This window comes from Oreochromis aureus, linkage group 3 (assembly GCF_013358895.1).
Source record: "Oreochromis aureus strain Israel breed Guangdong linkage group 3, ZZ_aureus, whole genome shotgun sequence".
Lineage (NCBI taxonomy): Eukaryota > Metazoa > Chordata > Actinopteri > Cichliformes > Cichlidae > Oreochromis > Oreochromis aureus.
The window spans coordinates 119,212,609-119,226,710 of NC_052944.1; the positions used below are offsets into that span (position 1 = coordinate 119,212,609).

Here is a 14,102-nt window from a genome sequence, read left to right on the forward strand (position 1 = left end):
ATTTTTGGCTGCTTCTAACAGCTTGGATGGGTTTAGGGACACTGTCACCTCCTATATCCACTTCTGCAAGGACAGCATTGTGCCATCACGCACCAGGGTGAGTTATAACAATGGCAAACCCTGGTTTACTCCTAAACTCAAACAGCTGTCGCTAGAAAAGAGAAAGGCGTTCAGATGCAGAGTCAGGGACTGCTACAGAGAGGCCAAGTATAGCTTCAGTAAAGACGTGGGCACTGCTAAACATCAGCACTCTGAGAAGATGCAGCAGCAGATCTCAGAGAACAACTCGGCCTCTGTATGGAAAAGTTTTAGGAATATCACCAACTACAAGCCTAAGACCCTCCAGTCCACTGACGACTTGCTCTTGGTCAACACCCTTAACGACCATCAAGCAGCCTTCACACCTCCAACGGCCCCAACAATAGAGACACTTTGGACACTCATTCCCCCAGCCTTCAGACGTCCACCACGTCATTCAGCAGCATCTGGACTCCCCTGGAAACCTACGCCAGGATCATGTCTGTGGACTTCAGCTCTGCCTTCAACAATATCCTCCCAGACCATCTCCAAGGCGAACTTTCCCAGATGAATGTGCCTGATCCCATCTGTTGGTGAATCACTGACTTCCTGACAGACAGGAAGCAGCATGTGAGGCTGGGGAAGAATGTCTCGGACTCCCGGACCATCAGTACCGGCTCCCCGCAGGGCTGTGTTCTTTCTCCCCTGCTCTTCTCCCTGTACACCAGCTGCTGTACCCTCCACCCACCAGTCTGTCAAGCTAATTGAGTTTGCTGATGACACCACCGTTATCGGACTCATCTAGGAGGGGTATGAGCCTGCCTACAGGATGGAGACTGAACGTCTGATGTCCTGGTGCAGCCACAACAAACCTGGTGCTGAACGCCCAGAAGACAGTGGAGATTATTGTGGACTTCAGGAAGCACACAGACCCCCCCACCCCCCCATAATGCTGACTGACACCCTCATCACCACTGTGGACTCATTCCGCCTCCTGGGTACCACCATCACCAGGATCTCAAGTGGGAGCCCACCATCACCTCTAGGGATAGGAGTTGAGAACCGGTTCCCACTGTTTCAATTCCTTGGAATTGTTTGCCATTTTTGCAAACCATCCCCTTATCGATTCCAGTCGCCTCGAATGACATCACCTCATTGCGTAGCATCTTTTACCCAGTAGGAAACATGGCGCCTAAGCGGCACAAATGCTCAAAAGTTTGGTTACACTTTATGAGAAAGGATGACAACAGGGCAACGTGCAATACTTGCAAAGTAGATATTTCATTTAAGGGGGGACACACCTCGAATATGCAAAAGTATTTGCTCACAAAACATGGGATGGCCTTAAATGAATGTCGTGTTTTTGATCCGCTCCGGACTAGCGAAGCTCAACCCAGCAGCAGCGGTAGGGTTTGCATGTCTTCTCCCGTTAATACTGTAGGTAACTAATCAACTAACATTGCATATTATGTTAGCAGGATTTGTCTTATTACAAAACCTGCTATTACTGTGAATTGCATTTAGGTGACCATGACGAGAGACAGACAGAGTCTGGCTGGCTCAGATGCTGGCAGTTCTCGCTGCAGTCTACAGTTAGCTTCTCCTTTAACAGAGGCAGGGAAAAGTAAAATGACACAGGCCAGGATAGACGAATGTCACCGAGCAGTGACTAAGTTTGTGGTAAAAGGCTTGCACCCATTTGCCACAGCAGATGCCCCCGAGTTTCGGTAAGTGAATGTGTTTAATTGTAGGCTAAGTCAGGGAATGTCAAAGTTGCATGTTCTCCTCTTACCAGATGTTTCATCCGTTTCCATTGCTATATCTTTTAGAGAAATGATAAAGACTCTGATCCCTAAGTACAAAGCCCCAAACAGAGACAGTTTAACCAACCACTTGATCCCTGCTTGGTATGCAGTCAAAATGGCAAATCTGATTTCTCAGTTGAAACATGTGTTGAATGCAGCCATCACTGCAGATGGATGGACAAGTTTTAGTCAAGATCATTACCTCACAGTAACGCTGCATTATGTCAGGAATGGCCAGACTCAAGAAAAAGTCCTCAAAACCAAAGTATGGTATCAAAGACAGGGTTGTGGCAGCCACTGTTGATAATGCGGCCAACATGGATGTAGCTGTCAAAAAGCTACAAATTCTCAAGTTTCCATGCTTTGCATACATCCTGAACCTTGGAGCTCAGAAGCTCTACAACTGTCCTGCCATTTCCATCTGGGCGGCAAGAATTCGCTCTGTGATTGTATGGATGAAGAGGTCCCACATGGTGAAAGTGGTCCTGAAGGAGAAGCAAGAGTTGCTCAGTAAGCATAGTAAATAGCTTTTTTTTAAGATTGTGTATATTATAACCATTAGATCATGATCAAATTAAATTTATAAACTAAGATAAGGAATATTACATTAGCATTTAAGTTGTGAACACGTTACCCCTCAGAGCTGCCCAAGCATATGCTGCTCCTAGATGTAAAGACCAGATGGAACTCTCTGTATCTGATGATGGAGAGATTCTGCGAGCAGTTTCCTGCCATCCAGGCTGCAGCCATCAATCCACGGATAAAAAAAGTCCATGGAAAAGGAAAGGTCAGTAGTATTGAAAAATAATGATAAAATGGCTTAACTTGGACTCAGGTTTTATTTTTGTTTGTTTTATGCAACATATCTGTTGTATTTTTGCTTTGTTGATATTGCAGACTGGCTAAAATGAGCAATGATGACTTAAGAAAAGCAAAGGAGTTTGTGGTACTCATGCGGAAGCACTACACCTCCACGCTAGCAGTCTCCAGTGACAAAAGTCCGACCTGTGGTGAGATTTTGCCCATCCTGCAAAAGCTACAGCAACACTACACCTTACAAGAAGATAACTCTGCCTTCACAAGGAGCATAAAGGAGAACATTTGGAAAGATCTTTCCAAACGATACCAGGTACAATTGATGATTTATTTATCCTAAATAAAATGACAGTTATAAATACTTAAGGCTAGTCATGATGTGACTTTTTCCTCCCTCTTAAAAATTTAAGGACGCTGATATCAAGAACTTCCTGGAGGAGCCCACCATCTTGGACCCCCGATTTAAATCCAAAGTGGATAAGGATGAAGTCCTGCACAGGATCAGGGAAGCAGCAATTGCAGCAAAGACAGAGGCAGGAGCAGATGAGGTATTTCAATATGACGGTGTCTTTCACTGTAGCACATTTCCATTGTGAGAGTGAGACCTTTCATCTATGGATCTGTGGTACTTAGTTTGATTTGTTTGTTTATTTGTCACTTTCTACTGGAGCACCTGGAGCAAGGAGACACACAGTGAGAGTTGTTCGAAGATGACGATGAAGAAGACTATGTAAGTTTAGTTCATTGTGATGATAATTTAAATGTCATGGATTGTTGTTTTTTGCTTAATTTTTTATAATTTCCATTTAATTTCAGGTGCCATCAGTAAAGCAAAAAGAAAAAAAAAAAAGAAAAAACAGCCTTGGGGGAACTCTTTGAAGAGGAGGACAACAAGCTGCAGTCATTCCAACAACGGTTGCCCGTTCTTCCCCTGGCCCAGAGAGTGGATCAGGAGATCCAGCTGTATAGAAGCCTAAACCCCATCCCCTGCAAGGATAACGCCACCCTATGGTGGTGGAGCAAGAGAGAGACTCTGCCCCTGCTGGTAGCACTGGCTGAAAGGTTTCTGTGTGTGAAGGCATCCTCCACCCCGTCTGAGAGGGTGTTCTCCACAGCTCGAGAGACCATAAGTCCAGAAAGATCACATATCCTTCCTGAAAAAGCAGATTTTTAATTCTCCATAGTTGATGGATGCAGAATTGCACAGTGCACAGTTCCATTGCACTTGAGTTGATTGTATTTTTTGCTGGCTGATAGAGTTTTATTTTTGAGTGCCCAGCTCATATATACTTTTAAAAAGGAGAGTGTAAATGTTACTGGACATTCTTGTGTAATTGCCACTGAATAATTTATGTTATACTTTGTTATTGCTACAGAAGAATATTTATTTTATTATTATTTTACATTTACAACTTTTTTTTTCTGGGGACCTCGTGGCACCCCATCGAGGAGCCGTAGGCTGTGGATCTCTTAAGATCTCACTGTTGGGTTTGTAAGGTCATGCTACTCCTACATTTCTGTCTTGTTCAAAGAGAAGATAAAGTCGATTAATCGATAAAGAATCGAATCATTAAACAAAATCGAAAATGGAATCGGAATCATGAAAATCTTATCAATTCCCATCCCTAATCACCTCCGTCATAAAGAAGGCCCAGCAGAGGATGTACTTCCTGAGGCAGCTGAAGAAATTCAGCCTGCCAGCACGGACGATGATGCAATTCTACAGTGCAATCACCTCCTCCATCACCGTGTGGTACGCTGGAGCCACTATCAGGGACAAACAGAGACCGCAGCGTGTTGTGCGCTCTGCTGAGAAGGTGATTGGCTGCAGACTCCCATCTCTGCAGGACCTGTACACCTCCAGGACACTGGGGCGTGCAGCTCGGATCACAGCTGACCCTTCTCACACTGGACACAGTCTGTTTGACCTGCTCCCCTCAGGCAGGAGGTTCCAGTCCATTCGCACCAGAACCTCTCGCCATAAGAACAGCTTCTTCCCCTCTGCTGTTGGACTCATGAACAATAACCATATGACTTTTCGCACCACTAACACATGACCCTACGCTGTGTTCTCTGCATCCGTTCCAATTTTGCACTGACCATCACCTGGGCACATGTATATATCAATCTGCTCAGCACTTTTTATTTTTATGTTTATTTAAGCGTTGTCTGACAGTATGTTTTGCACTAAGTGCTGCAGCAATTTCCTAATGTTGTAAACCTGCTCAACATTTGGCAATAAAACCCTTTCTGATTCTGATTGTGTCAGCAGTGTTTGATGTTTTTTTTCTCTTACTGACCTCCTGTCAGCCTCCCTAAAATTGACCTCGCCACCTCCATCACATGGTCTGAATACACCTGCACCATCACTTGTACTGTTTTCAGTCTGTCTGCGTTCTCCAGCTGGCACTTATAGATTTTAGGGAAGTCAGCTCCAGGTTCATACTGCAGGTAAAAGTGGAAAAGCTTCAGCTCCTCTTCTCCCAATTTCTTCAACATTTCCAGCAGCTGCACAGGTGAAGGCTTCTCCTTCTTTGATCTGTTAAACATGAAATCATGTGAACAGTCAGTCTCATCACATCTACTTTTTACTAATTTAATATATTTCACAGCAGATTACATGTTTGATTATTTAAGATTTACTTAGGATTGATTTTTTTTTTCTGGATGGATTTTTCTGTGATGTGAATAACATCACAAACTGCATGATAAAGAATCAATAATGAGACCTGATGTCTGTGAAGGTTCTCATGAGACCTGATACAATAAGAACTGACCCCAAAACACCAAAGGTTCAATAAAAGAGAATTGTGCAGAACTAAGTGTAAGATGTAACTTTAACTCTAACACTGCTGTTAAAATGTAAATGAAATAAAAACTGATTGAACTGATCAAAGTGTCAACAGAATACAAAGAGAGCTTACAGACTTTAGAAAACTGTTTAAAATCAGCTGAGTGAATAAAAATGTAATATGAATTCAAATAAAGAAAATAAAAGCATACGACTCAAGAAAAAAATGAAGACTCAAATTAGGTCTGTGAATGTTCTCAGTCATCCAGGTCATCGTAGTTTAAGGAGCTTGGAAAGAAAAGCGTCTGGACTTTAAGTTGCTTGAAGACGTTTCACCTCTCATCCAAGAAGCTTCTTCAGTTCAAGGGTCAAATGGTGGAGAGTCCCAGATTTAAACCCAGTGGGAGTTTCCCACTGAGAGGGACAATAGACCCCCTAATGATCCTCTACCTAATCACATGAGCCAAGGGTCTTGATGCATTCTCAATCATCCAGGAAAGTAAATCTCCAAAAGTTGAATCTGTTCATCTGGACGTAGCGTTTTGTGGGAGAAACGTTTCGTCACTCATCCAAGTGACTTCTTCAGTCTCAGCTGACTGCAGGTTTCCCCAAACCTTATAAACAGTACATTTGCATAATGACTGAAACCAGCCCACTGAAGGAACAATGGGCTGTGAGGTCAGTTCCTTAATCATAATTATGCAAATTCCCATGACCATTGATCAAAAATCACCGACCAAAACCCACTGATCAAAGAACACTGATCAATGGCCATGAGTACCATTCACAGAGAGTTGGGGAATGGCTGCAATCACAGCATTGTAAGATGGTGACAAATGTACCCTTAGGCCCCCTCCTCGATTCAGTTCTTTGATCAGTGGGTTTTGGTCAGTGATTTTTGAAATGTGTGTGAAACAGAGTTGAGTTGACATTAAACACGATGGAAGATTTATTCACAAACACCGAGTCACAACAACATTTAGACACATATTACCTCTCTGCAGGAGAACCACCGCCCTTTAACTTGTCACTCTGTAAGGACACAGAGTTGGGTGGAGGTCCAGGTTGGCTCCTGTGAATAATTCATTCATTCATTCATTTATTTATTCATTTCAGGCACAACAAAAATACCTATATTGAACATAAAGTGCACAAAACAATTTTAGAAACCAGGAAACAAGCAGCAAAATCATTTACAGCAGACACCAAACTGACATCAGTTCATGTTACTAACAGCTCACCTCTCTGCAGCAGAGACTTTAAAATCAATGAGGCGACCTGCAGACGCATCACCCTGTAAGGACACAGAGCTGGGTGGAGGTCCAGGTGGGTTCCTGTAAATGATGGAGCAGTCATGTGAGTGCTGAGCTGTGACATGGAGAAGAGTCATGGACAGTTAGAGATGGTCATCTCACCTCTGAGCTTTGGTCTGGCTCTCATGTTCCCCACACAGAGTGCTTTTAGAGGGAGGGACTCCCTCCTCTCTGTCCTCACACTGATCCATGCTGCTCAATTCACATCAGCTCACACACACTTTCTACCTTCACCTGCAGAGGAAACACAAATCATTCATGTGCACATCAACTGAAATCCTCCTTTCCATCATGTGTGCTGTCCAAATATCAGCTGCTTCTTTCCTGCTTCATCTCAGTGTCAGCTGAGAGAATGACAAACCCACTATGTGTCAACATTTGATGGATGATGACACAGAAATGTGAAATGATGTTGACCTAAATCTTTCCTAATGATAATGAGAAGCTTTGATGAGTTGTGACTGTCTGAGGTGTTACTAGGATGTAGAAACACTGGGGCTCAGCCCTGAAATCTTTGCTATTTTCACTTGACCACAGCAGCTGTTTAAAGTTATTGAGTGTGTTTGACAGTAAAGTGAATGTAAATGTGAGACACTGTGTGCTCACAGCTAAAGGCTGCAGTCAGCTGTGTTAGAGCGTCTTTCACACAATGATCCTTTAATAAACACTCAGAGCTCCATGTTGATGAAGCAGTCATGTGTGAGCTTGTGTGCTGACATGTTGACAGTTTGACTTCAGCTTTTACAGGCTTCCTGTTTCATATTACACTTCCTCCTCACAGTCGGCCTGATTTCACAGCTGTAACTAAATTTCCTGAAGAAAATCCACAAACAGCTGAAAGTGAAGCATCACTTCCTGTATGAGGAGCCAACAGTCTTTTTACATGTCATGTCTAAGTTACAGCTGGAATAAATCATATATCAAATAAAACATCTGTTTCCACGTCACCTAAAGCAGCCTCACTCACTCAGAGCTCAGGGCGCGGTCAGCCTCGTTGGTCCAGCTGTGAGCCGTTACCGTGAACTATGGAGCGGCATGTTTGTGCTGAACTAAGCTGCACACAGCTGATGTTAGCCAGGAAAAGATTACACACTGACTTTAATGGAGAGACCGGAAATACAAACACACAGTTTGCTGTGTGAAGAAATCAAACATGAGCTGAACAAACAGTAAAGTTTGTCTTTAGGAACTTTACTGTTTGTTCAGCTCATGTTTAAAGGAGGAAACAAAGCAAACTTACAGTTTCTTCACATACACCAACAAGCTCCACTCCACAGCTGGACACTAAACACAGACACACAGGTGAGCTGCTTCCTGGAAGGAGGCGGGACTCCACCTGAAACTCAGCACAGGTGGGAGGGGCTCAGCTGTGTGTGCTGATGTGTTAACTTTAAAAATATGCCGTCTGACTGCTCAGACTGAGTCAGAGTAAAGTTCACATGCTGACGTGTGGAGACATGAAACCTTGTTGTAGCTGCAGGTGTGAACACACTGATCCCAGATCAGCTCTGCTGAGGGATGCAGTCCTCAGAGGGCTGAAAGTGTTCTCCAACACACCCAGCTGAGGACGGAGGTGGATGGGTGAACTCACTAGAACTCTCAGTGGGTGCTGACAGCTGAGACTGTTCAGTTGAGTTCCCCGGTGAAGCTGCTGGTGCTGGCGTCTTGACCTCTAGGGGTCCAGAGTTGGCTGGTGGCTGACACCCAGCCTCTGGGGAGGCCCTGGAGGGAGTAACTGTCTCTGAGAAGGCGAGCTTTGGAGAACCAGCAGAGGGGCGATCGTGGCTCAAGAGTTGGGAGTTTGCCTTGTAATTGGAAGGTTGCCGGTTCGAGCCCTGGCTCGGACAGTCTCGGTCGTTGTGTCCTTGGGCAAGACACTTCACCTGTTGCCTACTGGTGGTGGTCAGAGGGCCCGGTGGCGCCAGTGTCCGGCAGCCTCGCCTCTGTCAGTGCGCCCCAGGGTGGCTGTGGCTACAACGTAGCTTGCCATCACCAGTGTGTGAATGGGTGCGTGAATGGGTGAATGACTGGATATGTAAAGCGCTTTGGGGTCCTTAGGGACTAGAAAAGCGCTATATAAATACAGGCCATTTTGCTGTATTTGTAACCTGAACATTTCTGCTGCAAAGCTTCAAATGTTCAGCATGTTTCTCTGTTTCCAGTCTATAGATCCAGTCACACTTTCTACCTTCACCTGTGCGGTAAAGACTGAGAGCAGAGCTGAAACCAACCGTCCAATCAGTGAGCAGCATCAACACCTGAGCTTCATTCAGACTCTGTTATTGAAGATGTTGTTGGTACAAAGTTCATCTGCTGCTCACATGAATCCTGTGATGAAAGATTTCACTGAATGTTTCTTCAAAGCTCATTTCAACCTGTTGAAGTCATGAAAGTGCAGACTGAGAGTGGATCACATGATGTTTAAGGTGTGTCATGTGACATGTTCAGCATTGTCACACGTGTCTAGATTGTCCCTGATATCATAGCTGCTCAAACACTGATGATTATATTTGAAGAATTATTACTGATGGCAGCAAAGTTTGAATGGAGCTCTCTGTCTGTGCTGATTTGTCGCCCTCTGGAGGTCAAAGCACAAACTGCATGATGTCACTGTAACCACCACAATGACAGGAAGTGTTTTTAAATGATGAAATATGTCAGTGATGCTGATAGTGTGTTCATCACAGACGCTCAGGCTTCATGTTGACATGAATCAAAGTGAAAGCAGAGAGACTGGAGTGAATCAGGTGTTGTAGAAGATGGAGAAACAGGTTGGAGAGAGGATGCTGCTCCTTCTTTGAGATCAAACATGTCGTGTTGCTCACGTGCTGTCAGCGTGACGCACAGAAACCATGGAAACAACGTGTGAGTGAAATCAGTCCAAAGTAACAGAGTGAAGAGCAGCAGACGAAGCACAGAGGACACAAAAAGGAAGGAAAGAAGGAAACAAGGTCCATCTGTGTCCTTTCAAACAAGCATCAACATCCAGGACTGAAACATGTGTGGCAGCACGAGGTGGAAATAAAGTAAATACTCTTCAGTTTTAAAAAGACAACGCCACCCTGGGAATTTCACCCAGAGAATACTGGAAGTAACACTGAATCACCAAAAAGGCATTTAGGTTCGCTACATTCAGTACAGAGACGAGGTTCAATGATAAACAAATTGACAATTTATTAATAATTATTTAAAACACCATATAAAAGCAAAATCATAAATATTCATGTACAAATATGCTTAAAAAGGTATTCAGAGCTGAGGCTTACCAATGGAGGGGCAGGGATGCCACACACAAACTAAAAAAAAAGAACACACCAAGACACAAGTGCAACACACTATCACACACTCACACTAATAAACTAAACAAGGCAGGTGTGTACACTCAAAGGATCCCACCACCAAGGCACCCTGGTCTCCTCCACGTCGGCGCTCTGCATCTGAATAAAAGAAACAAAGAAAATTTTAATATATCACAACAAACTAATGTGTAGTGCTGGGGGATAACCCAACTGCAGGACCACACTGGTCATCTACAGCTAGAAAAAGGGCCTCCCGCCAGTGGCGTAACAAAAATCCAAACTACAAATCAAACAACAGGAAAACAACATACAATCTGGATAAAACTCTAAAATCTGGAGCAAACGGAATCGCCGTATTGCTCCAACTTGCCGTCTGCACGACTACAAGTTAACGGTCAATCAATATGCACGCCAGCTGACTCCCATAACCGGCATGCATATGGCCGCTGTCCACGCCGACGTCCACTGTAAAAGCTGGCAGCAGCAGGGAAAGAAATCTCGCAACGGGAACAGACGGTAAAAGCACAGCAAAGCAAAGCAGCAGTACTTCAGTTCGCGTAGCTTGGCGTAAAACTAAGGCCCACGCTTCCTGCAAAGTATAATAAATAATTACTATAAAAGAACAATAGAAAGCAGAGAGCGTAACAAAAGTTGATTACGTACCAAGTAAGCCGTGTCATAAAACATGAGCAGAATGGCTCAGAGGAGGCTTCTACAGCTACGACCTACAAACAATAGCCGTTTAACACCAAGTAAGGTAATATACACACACACACACACACACACACACACACTACAATGAGTAAACACCTACCAGCCGCGATGGAGGCTTCAGAAGCGTAACCCGCAAATAATCTCGGCAACACCAAAGGGAAGTCAGGTGACCAAAAAGGAGATCACAGGTAAGCGATCCAGGGACGCTCAAATGCCCACTATTTATACTAGCGCCCCCTAATGCGCCAGGCTGAAAGTGGGTTGGACCGAGGGATAACATTCATCCTGCCACACATGAATCCACATATTTATACACATATTTATTTAATGAGAATAAAGCAAGAATATTTATAATCCATCAGCAATAATCAGGCCTGGGATCCTCCTGGTTACAAACAGGGTCCAGGACTGGGACACTCAGGTGGATCCTGCAGGGTCTGGTTCAGGAAAAGGTGGAGACCAACAGAAACAGTTTTAGTAGAAAGGTATGATTTCATTTATTTAAGAGATCAGAGCGTTATTCTGATTATTAAGCTTCAGTCAAATATACTAATGTGCACGGCTGCCATGATGCATCACATGGGACCATCACACTACCACCACCATATGTGATTGTTGCTATGAGGCTCCTTTTCATTGATGCTGTGTTAGTTTCAGATGTAACAGGACTCGTCAGAAAGCTTTTGTCTCATCAGTCCACAGAGTCTTTCCTAAACGGGATCATCAACATGTTGTTGGACAGTGTGAGACCATCCTTTGTGTTCTTCTTGGTCTGCAGTGGTTTTCTCCTTGGACTCCTCCATGGATTCTCTTTCTTATTGTTCAATGATGACCTTAACTGAGGCCTGCAGGTCTTTCATGTTGTTCTGGGCTCTTTGTGAGCTCCTGGATGTTGATGTGCTCTTGGAGTCATGTTGGTGCCACTGGCTCCTGGGAAGGTTCCCCACTGTCCCACACTTTCAGCATTTGTGTCTAATGGCTCTCAGTGTGGTTCAACAGAGTCCCAAAGCCTTAGAAATGGCTTTGGACCCTGTGCAGACTGACAGCTGTGACTCTGTCAGCTGATTGTGTAGATGGTGGCATCATGTGTTGCTGTTTGACATCTTTCAGCCTGTTCACTTTCTCACACGGGTTCTGTAGAAGTTGATGAGTCTGTTGATCCAAAAGGTCTTCTAGTAATCAGGCTGAGTGTGTTTGTCAAACTCAGCTTTAGAAACAAATGTGCTTCATCACAGTTCATTCATGATTGAAGCAGAGGGGCAGTTATTTTTGCACACAGCTCAGGTAGGTTGGGATCACCTTTGTGCCTTAATCAATGACATCATCATTTATTTACTTGTGTTATCTTTGTCTAACAGGAACATTTGTGTGATAAAAACAGTAAGAAATGACTGAGTGAAAAGACTTTTTCACACCACTGTGTGTGATCGTTGCCCCTGGGAGAGTTCACTTATCTGCAATGAGAGGTGTGATCAACACGAGTGCACGAGTGTCACATGACTCACAGCTGTGCATGCAGTGGCAAAAGGCTGAGTGGCAAAAGGCTGAGTGTGTGCCATCAGTCTGTACTCAGTCCTCACTCTGAGCCTCTTCCTGCTGCTTCATGAGAGCAGAGCTGAACTTCCTGCTGTGGGAGAGACGAGGAGGATCCTGGTGCAAGAAGCACAAATGATGCAGTTTGTTTCCTGTTTACACTCAAACTGACTAAAACCAGATTTATGAAAGTGTCATTTCTCTGAGTCCCACTGATTGAAACATCAGCTTGTATGAACTGTTCAGTCTGATGGATCCTCTGAAGTGTGTCAGTGAGCTGTTGGAGTAAAGCTTAGTCAGACTTGGACCTGGTTGGTAGTCGTCATAGATCTGGACCACGGCTGGCTTCAGGTCGTCCACTGGGAGCTCCTGGATGATCTCTGTGGTTGATGGTGTGTCCTTTGATAACTGGACGAGACAGAAACAATCGCAGACACAGTTTGTACCAAAGATCATCATCTGGTGTCCCACTGTGGACGTCTCTGACCTCCTCTAAGGACACAGAACAGGATCTTCCTCTGGTTCAACACGACTCACCAGGAGGCCACGTTTGAGCTGTGAGGAGATGACATCATCACAGTGGTCACATGACGTGTTGGTAGAGTCTGTCTAGTTACTCACACTGTGGGGAACATCCAGGACCACCATGTTTGTAGTTTTCTCCTTCCCACTGTAGCTGTGTTTGAACAGTGTGTGCACACATGCTCTTCATCACCCACAGTGACTCCACGCTGGTACAGACTCTCCTCTAACCTGTCACATACTTACAGGGATGTATTTCCACAGTCAGTCTGGCTCTGGCAGATCCACCTGTGGGCTCCACCTCTGTGTGGACTTTCACACTGAGAGTGGGGACATCAGCAGGTGTTGGGATGTTGTAGGTGCACAAATCTGGGAAACAACCAGAACCAATCACAGCTCAGTGCAGCCTGCTGTCACTTTTCTACACTGTGACACTTTTATATTTATATCTCTATATTTATCTCTTTATCTTGATATTTATCATCAATATCTGTGTTTCTCATTTTCTATCAGTGCTTGATGTTTGTTGTGTGTTTGCTGCTCCGACAGCTCAGTTTCCCTCTGGGATGAAGAAAGTTTCTCTGATTCTCATGTAGACACAAAGTGACTTTATTGATTTTTAATTTAGTGTCAAACAGAATTGTACTGTGTGCAGTTCTTACTGTCAGCTCTAATGTTGTCTATGAAAACACATTGATTACATGTGAAAATGCTTCTTTAGTGTTTTATAAGTACAAAGAAACAAAGAAAGCCTGTTTGACACCAACCAGGACCTGGTCACATGATGCTGTCACTGAGCTGCACTGAAGCACATGCAGCTTCACCTCCAGCCTGGATTTTCCTGACACGTCCTGCAGCGCCTCCTCCTGGTGGAGCAGTTTGTTGCCCTGATCAAATGTCAGCTGACTGCTGGAGCCTGAACTGTCCCTGTGCTCCAACCTTCAGGACTGAACACCAGAGTGGAGCAGAGAGCCTGAAGAGCCTCCACTGTGTCCTACAGGATGGATTCATGTTGACATGAAGTTCAAACTGCCTGTGTCACTTCAACACACTCTCACAAAGAGTTTCTAACCTTCACTTCCTGGTTAAATAAAGGTTAAACAGGTTAAATATGTTTAACAGAGATGATCTCAGAGAAACAAAGTAGAGAAATCACAGGTAGAAACTTACAGACTGCAGCTGAGCTGTTATTTACAGGCTGTTACGTGTAGTTGGTGCACAGAAGGCTGTTCTGTTAAAACAACACATTTTTAGACCAAAGTCAATTTCATCTTGTAAATAAAGAATAAAA

The 14,102-nt window shown here is 44.2% G+C and overlaps 2 long non-coding RNA genes across 2 annotated transcripts; both read right to left on the bottom strand.

Moving 5' to 3' along the window:
• Positions 1 to 9,894: 9,894 nt before the first annotated feature.
• Positions 9,895 to 10,934, bottom strand: LOC120437968. Its single transcript, XR_005611544.1, has 3 exons — positions 10,857 to 10,934; positions 10,706 to 10,767; positions 9,895 to 10,631 (listed from the first exon to the last, which is right to left on the bottom strand). It is a non-coding gene; the product is annotated as an uncharacterized LOC120437968 (long non-coding RNA).
• Positions 10,935 to 12,513: 1,579 nt separating this feature from the next.
• Positions 12,514 to 14,102, bottom strand: LOC120437969. The gene is made up of 3 exons (XR_005611545.1): positions 13,982 to 14,102; positions 13,100 to 13,180; positions 12,514 to 12,697 (listed from the first exon to the last, which is right to left on the bottom strand). It is a non-coding gene; the product is annotated as an uncharacterized LOC120437969 (long non-coding RNA).